Source organism: Globicephala melas, chromosome 6 (assembly GCF_963455315.2).
Source record: "Globicephala melas chromosome 6, mGloMel1.2, whole genome shotgun sequence".
Taxonomy (NCBI): Eukaryota; Metazoa; Chordata; class Mammalia; order Artiodactyla; family Delphinidae; genus Globicephala; species Globicephala melas.
The window spans coordinates 58,511,784-58,524,093 of NC_083319.1; the positions used below are offsets into that span (position 1 = coordinate 58,511,784).

Consider the following 12,310-nt stretch of genomic DNA (forward strand, 5'->3'; position numbering starts at 1 on the left):
CCGCTGTAATGTAATACAGATATTCTGATTAAAAGTCTAATTTTCCTTCAGCACAACAGCTTTAAAAGGGGTATAGGGGGGAAGTTTGAGTTTCTTTCAAGAAGAGTGGCTGGAATGATTAAGGAAATCAAAGCTATTCCTTATGAGAAAGGAATATATATTATAACCTGGCAAAAAGATAGGGGTTGGAGATAAGAGCTGCCCATAAGTGTCTGAAGAGAGGTTGAAGTTTACTATGTTGAGACCCAAGTCTTTCAGTTCTGAAGGATGTAACTACAGAGAGATGAATTTCATCTCCAGTATAATAAAAGTCAGAATCAGAAAGGGGATAGATTTCCTCCAGAGGTAATGAGTTGCCTATCCCTGAAGGGGAACAAACACTTTACAGGGAGGTAGCAATAGAACCTGTACATGGTCCCTTCTTACTCTGGGAAAATATTAGTCTTGGATTTATTAAAAAAAAAAAAAAAAAAGAATATTTTCTTTATAATGGAACATATGTTCCCAAGCTAAGATTACTGTATTTCACTGATTGCCACTTGCAATTACTTTGACTGCTTTTCTGATTCCAGTTGTAAAACTGATCCTCTCAAGAAAAAGTAATGAAAGTCAGATGGAAACTGCTGGGCTCCAAGATGAACACATGGATATGGAATACCACCAGCATTAGTGAAAAGCCTTTTGAGCAAAAACTGAAATGCACGGTTGGTTGTAACATTATTCATCTATTATAGCTACTCAAGAAGCAGTTGGGGTTCTGGCAGCCCTCTGTTGATAAAGATCCTATTCCTCCCTGACACCAAATTACTGTAGATTCAGAGGACAGTTTAAATAAAGTTCTCAGGTTACAACCACTGGGGAAGCACGCACATCTACATGTCCACAGGATTTGGTTCTGAGCCACCAATGAGTCTATATTATAATACAGGAAAAGCCCACTTTAAATAATTTAATTTAGCAGTTAACATTAAAGAATTGATAGAAAGAATTCTGGCTAAGAGCCTCACTCCGCTACCAAAATACAGAAAACTTTTTTCCAAGAAAACTCAAAAATGGAGAAATCTGGTTTAATGACTCAGAAAATGCATCAGCTGGGCACTATGCCATTTTTCTCTCATCAAGGATGATAACAAATGTGTCTGAACAACACATCTGAGGACAGAGGAGGTGGGTGTGAGACTCATATCTAAAGGAGGGGAATCAGAACTATCCTATATTCTTGCATAAATTTTAATCAGTTATTATGTAATGCATTGGTTTTTGACATATTGCTCAAGTTTGAACAATAAGTCGTTATATTTTAGGGGGAATAGGTTGATACTGAATAATGGTCGCATTTTCCAGGGATAAAAATACAAAAATTCTGCCTGAAAACTATTAGGCACCTGGGATCCATACTGTATCACCAAATGCTTTAAGAATTTGGGACTTGATATTCTGGAAAGAAGAGAATTGAAAACAATAATTCAATACCTAGGAGAGCTAATTGTTAGGCTCAAATTTATATCCTGAAAATAGTGTGAGGCTCCTCTTCTATTTTGACACTTGTCTGTAAGGAGGTAGTACCTGGAATAAAAGCCTCCTGGCAAATCCCTTTACACACTCTGGCAAAAAGACACTTCCAGTAAGTTCTCTCATATGTCTTTTGCAATGTGGAGATGTGAGAGACGGCTATGTTCTCTAGAAGCTCTAAGGCCTAATGTGTCCTATATTCATACAACCCAACATAACAAGCTGTGTAGAAAGAGGAATGAGAAAAGATCTGAGAAATGGTGGTGGCTTGCCCGTCTAAACAATATTAACCCCATATCAGAATCTGAAATTAAAGAGCAGTGTATTTCAAGTAGATGGGACCTCAATTTTCAATGCGATATATTTAGAACAATTTTTCAATCAATCCCAATGAAAAAAAAAATACTATGCTGGCTTTCCACTAATGCAACACTAATCAGCATGCAGTACTGATCCAAGAGAAGTGTGTGAGAATTCATTGAATTCTTCTGGGGCTATGATGAATAGAAATCTAAGTTAAAATGCAGAACTGAAAGAATACAGGATTACTATAAATTAGCTGATTCCTTTTATTTCTTGGAGTCAAGGAGACTTTTGTCCAAAACTATGGTAATGGTGTGCCTTGCCTTTTTTTTTTCCGAGGGGCAGGAGTTATTAAAATAACAAGAGCACAAAAAACATGTCTGAAGCTCATCATAGGCAAAATCTTAGGATTGGCCCTGCTGTAGGATTGTCTCTTGGACAGTTGGTCTTAATGTCATTGTCCAAGAGAAACAGCTTAGATCTAAACTTGCTCTTCCTAGGCATCCATGGCTTTACTTCATTTATAAAAGTTTTCATGGTCTCCTGTGTATTGTTTCATGTGTATTCTCCAATTAATAAGTCACGTAAACAGTTCCAACACCAATAATAATTGTTTATCGTTCTAATCTTATAAGTGAGAATACTGAGGCTAGATCTTGACTTTATATCGTACCCCACAATATTCCCCATTCCTGTGTTATCAGTTAATGGACTGTTTGTTATTTCTTGTGGTGCTTAAAATTATTACTTACATGCTTTATACTGGGTCTTTGTGTTTTGGGCAAACTAAGAGCTATAAAACTCAAGGCTTTAACAGATATTGTGATGAGGTGAATGACTGGCAGAACTGGGCTTCTGTGTTCTTCATGCACAGCGAGCCATAGCAAACAGCTATTCAAACAGGGATGGGTCAGGTTTAGGCTTTCATTTTATTCACTGGGAATTGCCAGTTACAGCTTTCAGTGGAAAACTTAGCCTGGACATGAAGTTTGGGCTCCCCTGTTTTTCTGTCTGAAAAACTTTGAGAATTTATCATGAGTTCAACATGCAGGGGTAATGCCATTTTGCTTCATTTAAGCATGGGATTAACACTTTAGGGCTTCATAATAATGTTCCCCTGTGTGTTTGAATATTAACAAAAGGAGAGGAATCCTCGGAAAGATAAAGCTACTAGGTTTGAAAGAATATTCGTGATGAATAATTAACTCATACTGAGAAATGCTTTAAAACCTCGAAAGCATGTTGAAATGTCAAAGAATACACTATCTGAGCTGTTTTGTCATGCCTGGGTTAAAATAAGTTTTTATTTCCCCTTGTTAATTTTATGAGAACTAATTGGGTCATGTGGGTCCAGTTAAAAAAAATAAACAACTCGCTTTGCATTAGCTTTTTCAGGTCAGCAGATAATTTGATTTGAAAAGATTTCTCTTGTCGAGAGGTGTTTAGAATTATAAAAATTTAATAATGAAGGCCTTAGCTCTGATGTTAAGTGAAAAAAGCAGGACCCAAAATAGTACATGAATTATTTTATTGATGTGAAATTAAGTAATCATAAGGGGTAAGTGTGTACTTTTGTGTCACCCCACACTGGAGGGTAAGTCATATGTGCCTCTTGGAACAATACTAAGCACATGCTAAGGCTTTAGAGAAATTGACCGGGAAACCAGAACTCCAGTCTAGGGCAGCATGCTGGTAGGTTGCTCTTTGACATTTGGGCAGTCCGTTCAACTTGTCCAGACCTATGACTGCTTATCTGCTAAACAAGGTGCGTTGGACAAACTGATTCCCTCAAGTCCCTTTGAGTTCTAAAATAAGATGTCTCTCTGTGGTATTCTTAACCTTCTTGGATTCAGAAATCTCTGTGAAGATTTTAAGATAAATAGAGGCTTTGTGGCTCTCAGATTAGGTAGGAACATGCTCTGATGATCGTTCAAGCTGATTCCTATTGCTTCTACCTCTGATGTGCTGAGATGAGATTTTTTTGGTGTGATTGATACTTCAAATCTTGATTAGAACCTGGTGGGATAAAAAAATAAACAAATTCAAAAACAAGAGGAGGGGGTAGGACTAGGCTAGTATGCAGTCTATTCAGAAAAAGCAGCTTTCCTTGAATTGTGGAGGCGAGAATCAGTAAGAGGCAGCATCAGAGGGAAGGGAGAATGCCATCCAGGGCTCCAGAAGACAAACTACTACAGCATTACAGAGCTGGAGATAGACCTCCAGTTCACTGGCTGACTCTGTTCCAACTTACAGTGTGACATCAAAACTCGAGCACTTTTGTTTCCTTTCACTCTGCAAACGCTTTGTGAAGTTTGTGTCAAAAAGAAATTGTTTTTTTAGTAAGCCAGTTTATTCCCTGTTGTAAGATGGAAGTACTCGGGATCCACTAGAGCACAAAAGCTATCTTTTATTTAGTAAATAACATCTCCACCACTTCAATACACAAATAAAAAGAAAAACTCCAACAACAATGAATTTCCAGTTAAGACCTAGATTGTAATTTTTACAACCCACAATGCAGAAAAAACTGTTTACTTTGTTTGCTGACACTGGCAAAACTAGAGAACAGAAAATAGAAAAATGAAATCCAATAATAACTTACTAGAAAATTTATTTGATTTCAAGGGACCCAGGCCTTCTTTCTCCTTCACTTACACCATGGCAGCCACCCACAGCTGCATCAGAACTAGCAAAATGAAGGATTCTCTTCGCAACATACCAGAAAAAACTAACGCTTCTTGCAAAGGCACAGTGTATTATCTGCTAAAGTTTCCCCGGATGTGACTGCAGTTTGGCAAATGACCCTCCATGTTTCTACCCTATGTAGGACAATTTGTTTTAGAAGTGTGCGTTGCTCTGTGGGCACTGCAGCTCATCACCACATGAGTTAATGGAAGGGATACCTTTCAAAGAGCTTGTGAACCCAGCCTCCATCCTCTCGATGTTCTCCGTCCTCTGCTCTCTGGTTTTCTATTCCTCAGCATTGCTGAGGAGGCTGGGTTATGGGAGTGGCGATTGGATTGTCTTTGAATGCATTCTAAGATTAGCTACACGTGTTGGGGACTTATCAGCACTTCTGACAGAGGGAACTGATTTCTGGTTAGGGGGCCCTTTGCCCTGAAATATAAAGCAGACTTTGGGCCACTGAAGCATGCCTTTTCAGCCAAGTCACAGAGTTTTGGTCTACTTAGCTTATGTTAATAAGGATGCAATTATTATAGGGCTTTATTCAGCAATGAAGTAGTCAAAATGAAATGCAGAGTATGACGACAGGAGCTCTGTCTGTAGGAAACTCTCAGAGCCCCAGTCCCCTCATATATATATCCTAAAATACAAGCAGCACTTTCATAACCTCCTTACCCAAAACCCCTGTGAGAGTCAAAAGAGTCAATGCATTTGAAATATCTAAAATACCAGTGGATGCTAGTTATTCTTATGATCGATGTGATAAACAGAAATGAAATAAGGCTAGTCATTCCTAAATACTCTACTGACAAAAAGTAATTCTAAATCTGGAACGCTCCTTCCTAATTCCTATATTAAAAAAAATAAACGGAGAGGACAAAAATAATTATTTTTTAACTTCCCAACCATGTACAACCTGTGCCTATATTCTAAAAACAGAGCCATTCCGCAGATGACTTAGGTTTCTCTGCAGCATCAGAGTAATGAATTGTAGATTCATTTACACAATCTGCATAGATGTACAACATAAATGAAAAGAAAATCCCAATAACTGAACTAAAGAAAATGGAGATAAAAAGAAACTCATAGAGCTTTCTGAGTTACACTTTGATTAGCTTCCTGGGAACAAGAGTAAAGGAAAAAACCAACACAACTAGTCATCCCTTAAAAATGCTTTTTCTCTTTTCTAGGTAAGAAGCACCACAGGTGCAGGCTGAGGTAGGAGCTGGGGAATAACAGATCCCCACACCACTTGCTCTGCTGCATGCAGGAGAGAGATGCCATTTAAATAGAGAGTGGCAGGGACATATATACACTACCAAATGTAAAATAGATAGCTAGTGGGAAGCAGCCGCATAGCACAGGGAGATCAGCTCGGTGCTTTGTAACCACCTAGAGGGGTGGGAGGGAGGAAGACGCAAGAGGGAAGAGATATGGGAACATATGTATATGTATAGCTGATTCACTTTGTTATAAAGCAGAAACTAACACACCATTGTAAAGCAATTATACTCCAATTACGATGTTAAAAAAAAAAGAATTAACTTGAAAACTGAAAATGTTAGAGAAATTGAGCTAACTCAGCGCTTGATGTTCTGAACAATGTGAGAAAAATGAACTCAACCAATAATGGGATGAGATTTAGCCTTTTTTTTTTTTTTTTTTTAAGATGAGGCATGTGTTCTAACCAACTTCCTTCAGTAGTTTAAATAGAATTTCAAGAGCAAAATAAAACAAACAACAGGTGCCCACAGATTAGTCATTAGTGTCTGGGATTGGGGGAGAGAGGAAAGAGAAAGAGAGAGAATGAGAGAATGAACCAAGAGGGAGGAAAAGGAATCATATTTATTGAGTCAATGTGGGAAATATCATGACAGCTATTCTTTACTGAGGAAAACAGTTTTAATTCTTTAATGTTAGTGCTTCATATGGAACATTTATATTCACTATAATATAATTAAACGCTTATTAGAAAATGTTGGCTAGATGGTATTAACTGATATTCCTGTGTTTGTTTTTACTTATTGAAAATATATCAGGTTATTAGATATGGCCTGTTAAAAAAAAAGATAACTCACAGCATGGATAAGATGTGAAACTGGAGAATGTTACCATGTGCTGACCGCTGTGTTAAACAAATCGGTAGAGATTTCCCTTTCAACACTATACAGAAGCTAAGACAGGACTTAAACGTAGAGCACAAGTGTAGTGGCAGATGGTGAACTGATAGTACAGGGGAATATCAGTAGTTTCTTCTCTTTACTTTTTAAATTTAGATTTATCTTAGGGGCAGTGATTCCGTGAGCTGCTTCCTCATTTTAAAGGGGCTAAATTGCGCATCTCACAGATAATGAAGTTGTTGTAACATCATCTATATTATTTACAGTTGGAGTTGTCTTGAGTTGCTCCTATTATATAAATCAAACAGCAGATGATACATTTTGGATTTCCATTTAAAATAACACATTCTTCCTCTTGTTGAAATTTGTAACGCTATTATAGGTCTCATTTCCATGTATCAAGCACCAATATTTTCTTTTGCTTCACAGAGTGCTGCAAATATATGCAGCTTTCTCATTTGGATATTATTAATTTTCCCATAGATCATATGCAAAAGAAATTCCATCTGTGGATAGAAGGATCTATCAATAGTAGTAACAAAATTCATAACAGCAATGATAACTTTAATAGTTCCCAATATTTATTAGGCATTTTCTTTGTGCCAAACACTCATCTAAAGGCTTTACATGCATTAATTCATTAAATCCTCCTAATAATTCTAGGAAGTAGGTATTACTATTAATTCTATTGCACAGATGAGGAAACCAAGGCACAGTAACTTGTCCAAACAATCTCTTCAGAAGCAAGATGATTTAATAGGAAAGTAGTTCTTGAAAAATACACAGGCCCTTGTAGGAAGGTACCTCTTCATTATAGAGATGAAGTGAATCAACATATCTATGGTTTGAAACTAAATATATTCCCCCAAAACTAGAAAAAAATAAAACAAACCCATATTTTACTAAGCTGCCTTTATCAGATTAACAAGCACTGGTGTTAAAAAATGCATATGGCATGAAGCGCTTTATTCTTTGTCATTTCTAACTCTTTTAGATAAAACCATTTAAACCTGGCGCAGTAGGAGAGACACACACCAGCCAGTAATTCTATTTGAGTAAAGCCTCTGGATTAAATGTGTGGGCTTTTTTTTTCCCCTCAAAAGAGTAATCTCTTAATGTCCAAGATTTAATATTTATCTATGATCCCTGGATTTAGAATCAACCTTCAGAATTTTCAGAATAGCAGGAAGGATCTTATACATTCTCATTTTAGGAAGAACTAGAACAAAAGACACAAAGTCAGGGGCCCTTAAACTGGAGAATGGGCTTGCAAAGAGATTGTATGTCTGTGAACCCTATGATATTAGTATGCAGATAAAGTGTGTAGGTGCCTTTTCTTTGCAAGTGGGATTTAAAATGTTCGTCAGATTCTCAGAAGGAACAAGCTCCCCCCAAAGGGTTAACTGAACTAAGTTACATGCCCAAGGTCACATAGCTGCTAAAACTGGGATTTAGTTTCTGTCTTCTTATTTCGCATTCTTCCTAAGATACCTCAAAAAGTAATATTAAACAAATAAAAAAAAATCCACCAGAAAGTCATTTATATATCGCTTATTCTTTGGAAAAATTCACTTTGACGGAAGTCTAAGAACACAGTTGAAGACCTCTGGCTCTAAGATTTCTATCATAAGTGTTTCACAATGTATATTTCAAAATTCCTAGACAGTCATCCCAGCCAAAAAGGCAGTTTTTGAATTAGGTTGATGTGTATAGGCTCGGCCAGTATGATTCAAAGGTGGCTACAGTCTTAAGTGACCTATTGGAGAAGAGAGGCTTCTTGAGACCAACTGACTCATGTTAAAATTTTGGCTCTGCCAGTAACTAGCTAATGATTATAAACAAGTTACTTGACTTTTTAAAGTTTAACAGTTTCCTTGTCTATTAAATTGGATGATAACAACTAGCTTTTGAGGTTGTTCTGAACACTATAAATAACAACTATACATGATTTTATACACTGTGTATAAAAATCTATGACATGATGCCCAACACATGGTAAATACCAAGACAGTCATGTCTATCATAACGTCTTGTCTTTGTTGTTGAATTTAAAAGGAGGGTTTTAAATTTTGCTCTATATTTAGGCCTGGCCAATGATTTTAAAAAATTCCATGTCAACATGACTTTTAAAGTGAAATGTTAATTATAATCCTACTAATAGAAATGTAGTACTGGCAGCAGTGAAGACTAATTCTATTTTACAAAGAAAACAAAACAAAACTTTTTTTTATCTAGGACTGTAATAGTTAGATTGAATTTTTGATAGTTACAAGGCAGTACAATTAATAATCTACCACTAATTGATATTCCTGAGTTTAAAAGAAGTTGAAGATACATAAAAAGATATTTGCGCTAAGTAGATCACCTGTGAGGGACAGATGTAACGTTCTGCGATTGTAGGACTCTGATGCATTTGGGTCACTGATGATTCCCCCTTTTGTGTCACTGCCTCAGAAAAGTTAGGCCATAAAGAGGGAAATGAAATATTTAATGTGAAGTTTGTGTTATCCATGATACCAAATGATAAAATGGACTTTTTAGGTAAAAAGGCAAGGCTGGGTGTTCGGATCCATGCTAAGCTACTTAGTTACAGTCACATCCTGTATCAGTAGGAGAGCAGTGTGAGTGATGTGGGCCTATGGAAGCCTGGATTGAGGAATCAGAGGAGCTCAATTCTAATTTAAGCTATATTAATTGTTCACCTTTTACACTGAGAGAGTCAGGGCTGATTCTCTGTTTGAGCTCCAGTTTTCTCATCTCTAAACATGGATACCTATCTGTATCAAAATACTTATAGTGTTGCTTCATCAGACTGTTGTGAGTACAGTAAATAAGATAGCTGATATGAAAACTACATAGAGCTAACTCGTATTAGAGAACTCAAAAGTAAAAGATATTAGCACTTGGGAAACTGATACTCAGAGAAGTCAAGGTTACATTAACTACTTAGTGACAGAGCTGTGACCCAAACTTGCTTTTCATCTTTTGGTTTGTCCATTTCTCTTTTTGTACTTTAATAAAAGTATACTTTCTGGACAACTTTGGCATCTATAAGATTAAGCATATTATTTTATTCACATACAAATATTAGTTTCCATTTAGTCTTCTTTGACAACATTTATCTTAAATCATTAAAATAAATCCCATCACCCCTTTTTTTCAGGAATTACTATTCTCTCTTAAGAACTGCTTAAACATGTTGGGATCCCAACAGTAACTGCATTGGTCAAAAATTCAATTGTATTTTCATACTGCTTACTCTCTAATTCAACAACTGTGAACATTTTGTAATTAGGACTCTCTTGAATTTATTCTGCATTTTCCCCAGCATACATAAAATAATTGTCATTCGGAAACACGTCATGAAGTATCACTATTTTCAAGGGGTTCAGTAAGCACGTTGGTGCCCATACACAATTCCTGATTCTTTTAAGTTTTTCCCTTGTCATCTTTCAGTGGAAGTATGTTAAAAGTTTTGCTCTATTAAACCAAGATAAAGACAACACGAGTCACTGTGGCAACACCCAGTTTTTTCTTTAATGTCATCAGATCACTCTGCAAAGTAATATGAAGAGAGCGATCAGAACCACTGAGAGAAGGACAACAACAAAAATGCCCCAAATAAAACACTTAACCACAGTCATGTACGTTATCACCACGGGTAGAACCCAAAACAAGCACGTTACATTTTATAAATTGTGCATGAAGTCACTTAACATTTTAATATACTTTAAAAATCTGGCTCTGTGTTATCAAAGCTCCCTTTATAGGAGAAGCCTCAGTTAGTGCTTCTGTGGTTCCAGTTGCTGGTATTTTTTCTGTGCTTAAGATATAGGATGATTGCTTTTCCCCTTAAATATCTGCTGGCTAGGGCTTAGTCAAAGATAAAATGCTGTTCATGGTTGTAATCTAGATTAAAGCTCTCTGTATAGCCCATAAACTTCAATTAAATGCTTCTAACCTTTTGCATAACACTTAAAATTGAAAAACTTTTAGTTTCTAGGTCATCTCTAGATTTAGGGTGTATTTGTGGGCACAGAGCTATAAAAAGGCAGGTTTTAGTCTGATTCAACTGCTTTGGCTCTTATACTGTAAAAATAGCATAGGAATGAAATGTACATAGTTTCCAACTATCATAATAAAGGTACAAGGAGGAACATTCTTTGTCCTTCGACATACTTTACTGTTAAGATGGTGGAAAATAACAGGTTAAGGAAAATAATGACAAAGCAGGGAAAAGTACACGGAAGTGGTAGTACCGAATGACCTAATTCTGAGTGGAAACGATGCTACAATACAGCAAAGGCAGAATGACAAGTTCTCTAGCCAAGATCATGCCAACTGGGTTCTCAATTTACATTCACTTATTTTATTTTTATAATTTACCTTGCTTCACTAATGACAAAAAAGATTTCTCTCCTCTATGTGTGACTTGGTTTAGTTTCTTATTTACTATGGATACGATTTAAGAGACTTCAGACAAGAAATTGCTACTATAGTTTTTTACATTTTAAGATGGGAGATAGGTAAAATGTAAACCCTATATGCTAATCATCCACATATACCATTTACAGTTTTTAAACAGGACCTCAGAAGAAGCAACTACCTATTTGACACTATCCTGCTTGAACTAGCATTGGGGGAACTCTGATGAAACTGATCAATTTTTCCAATATGGAAAAAAGTTAACTCCTGAACACCTAGCATCTTTAATTGGCTCAAAAAGGGATCAAGCCATTTTCCAACATCAAAAGTAAAATCGATTGTGAGAATTTTACAAAATATATCTATGCCACATAATACCATTTTGAGAAACGGGGACTGAGGTATGGACTTGCTCAAATGCCACACGGTCGTTCTTATTCCTCCAAAATTGGAATTCAATGTGTTGTTGCCTTTGGTGCTGACTGGGAAAGCTAAGCAGAGTCTCACTTTCAAATTAACTTTGGATACTAGGGAGGCAGGTAGGACTTGGTCAGAGTTATGAGATAAAGTGGTGGTCATCATAGATTTCGGAAGCAGAAAAAAGGGAAACAGCTTGAACTGTTACTTGCTATACAAGCTATACTTGAACAGCTATAGATGAAAATGTTTCAACTGTTAAGGTACTAAAAAGGTCCGGGTCTGAAGCTGGTATTATTTAATGTTTTATAAAACATCTGGAAGAGGGTAAGCAGTGACCTTTCAAGTATGAAAAAGCCACAAAGCTCTTCTGAATGCCAGTGAGGATGAATGTGGTATGTGGCAGTCGGTAGTCCAGGTTAGGATTTAAGTGACATTGTAAACTACGTTCTAAGGAAAGCAATCCAATGCACTACCATGGCCATAAAAGACTAACAAAATGCTGAGTGCTGAACATGAGCTCCTAAGTGTCTTTAATATGCCATGTGAGAAGGATTTATTATTGGAAAGGGGTGAATGGATAATACTCTCATGAATCCTTCAGAGAAGCTAGGTATACTTGAGGAATAATCCTCATCTTCTAGGAGCCATCATTCCTTCTGGAATAAACTCCTTACTACTACAATTGTGAGAGAGATTACCAAGCAGTCCAGAAATTAGATGAGCTAGACATTTCTAATGTGCTTAATTTTTATTAATCGTCACATCACCACTCCTAACTTTTTGGCCGTTCCTAGTGGTTATCCAGAGTTATTGACAAACAAACCCCTCACCATTTTTAAGTAACA

The 12,310-nt window shown here is 36.6% G+C and overlaps 1 protein-coding gene across 16 annotated transcripts in view; it reads right to left on the reverse strand.

Moving 5' to 3' along the window:
- The window catches only part of PTPRD (protein tyrosine phosphatase receptor type D), a 2,143,764-nt gene that overhangs the window by 62,950 nt on the left and 2,068,504 nt on the right, over positions 1 to 12,310 (reverse strand). The window lies entirely within an intron of this gene.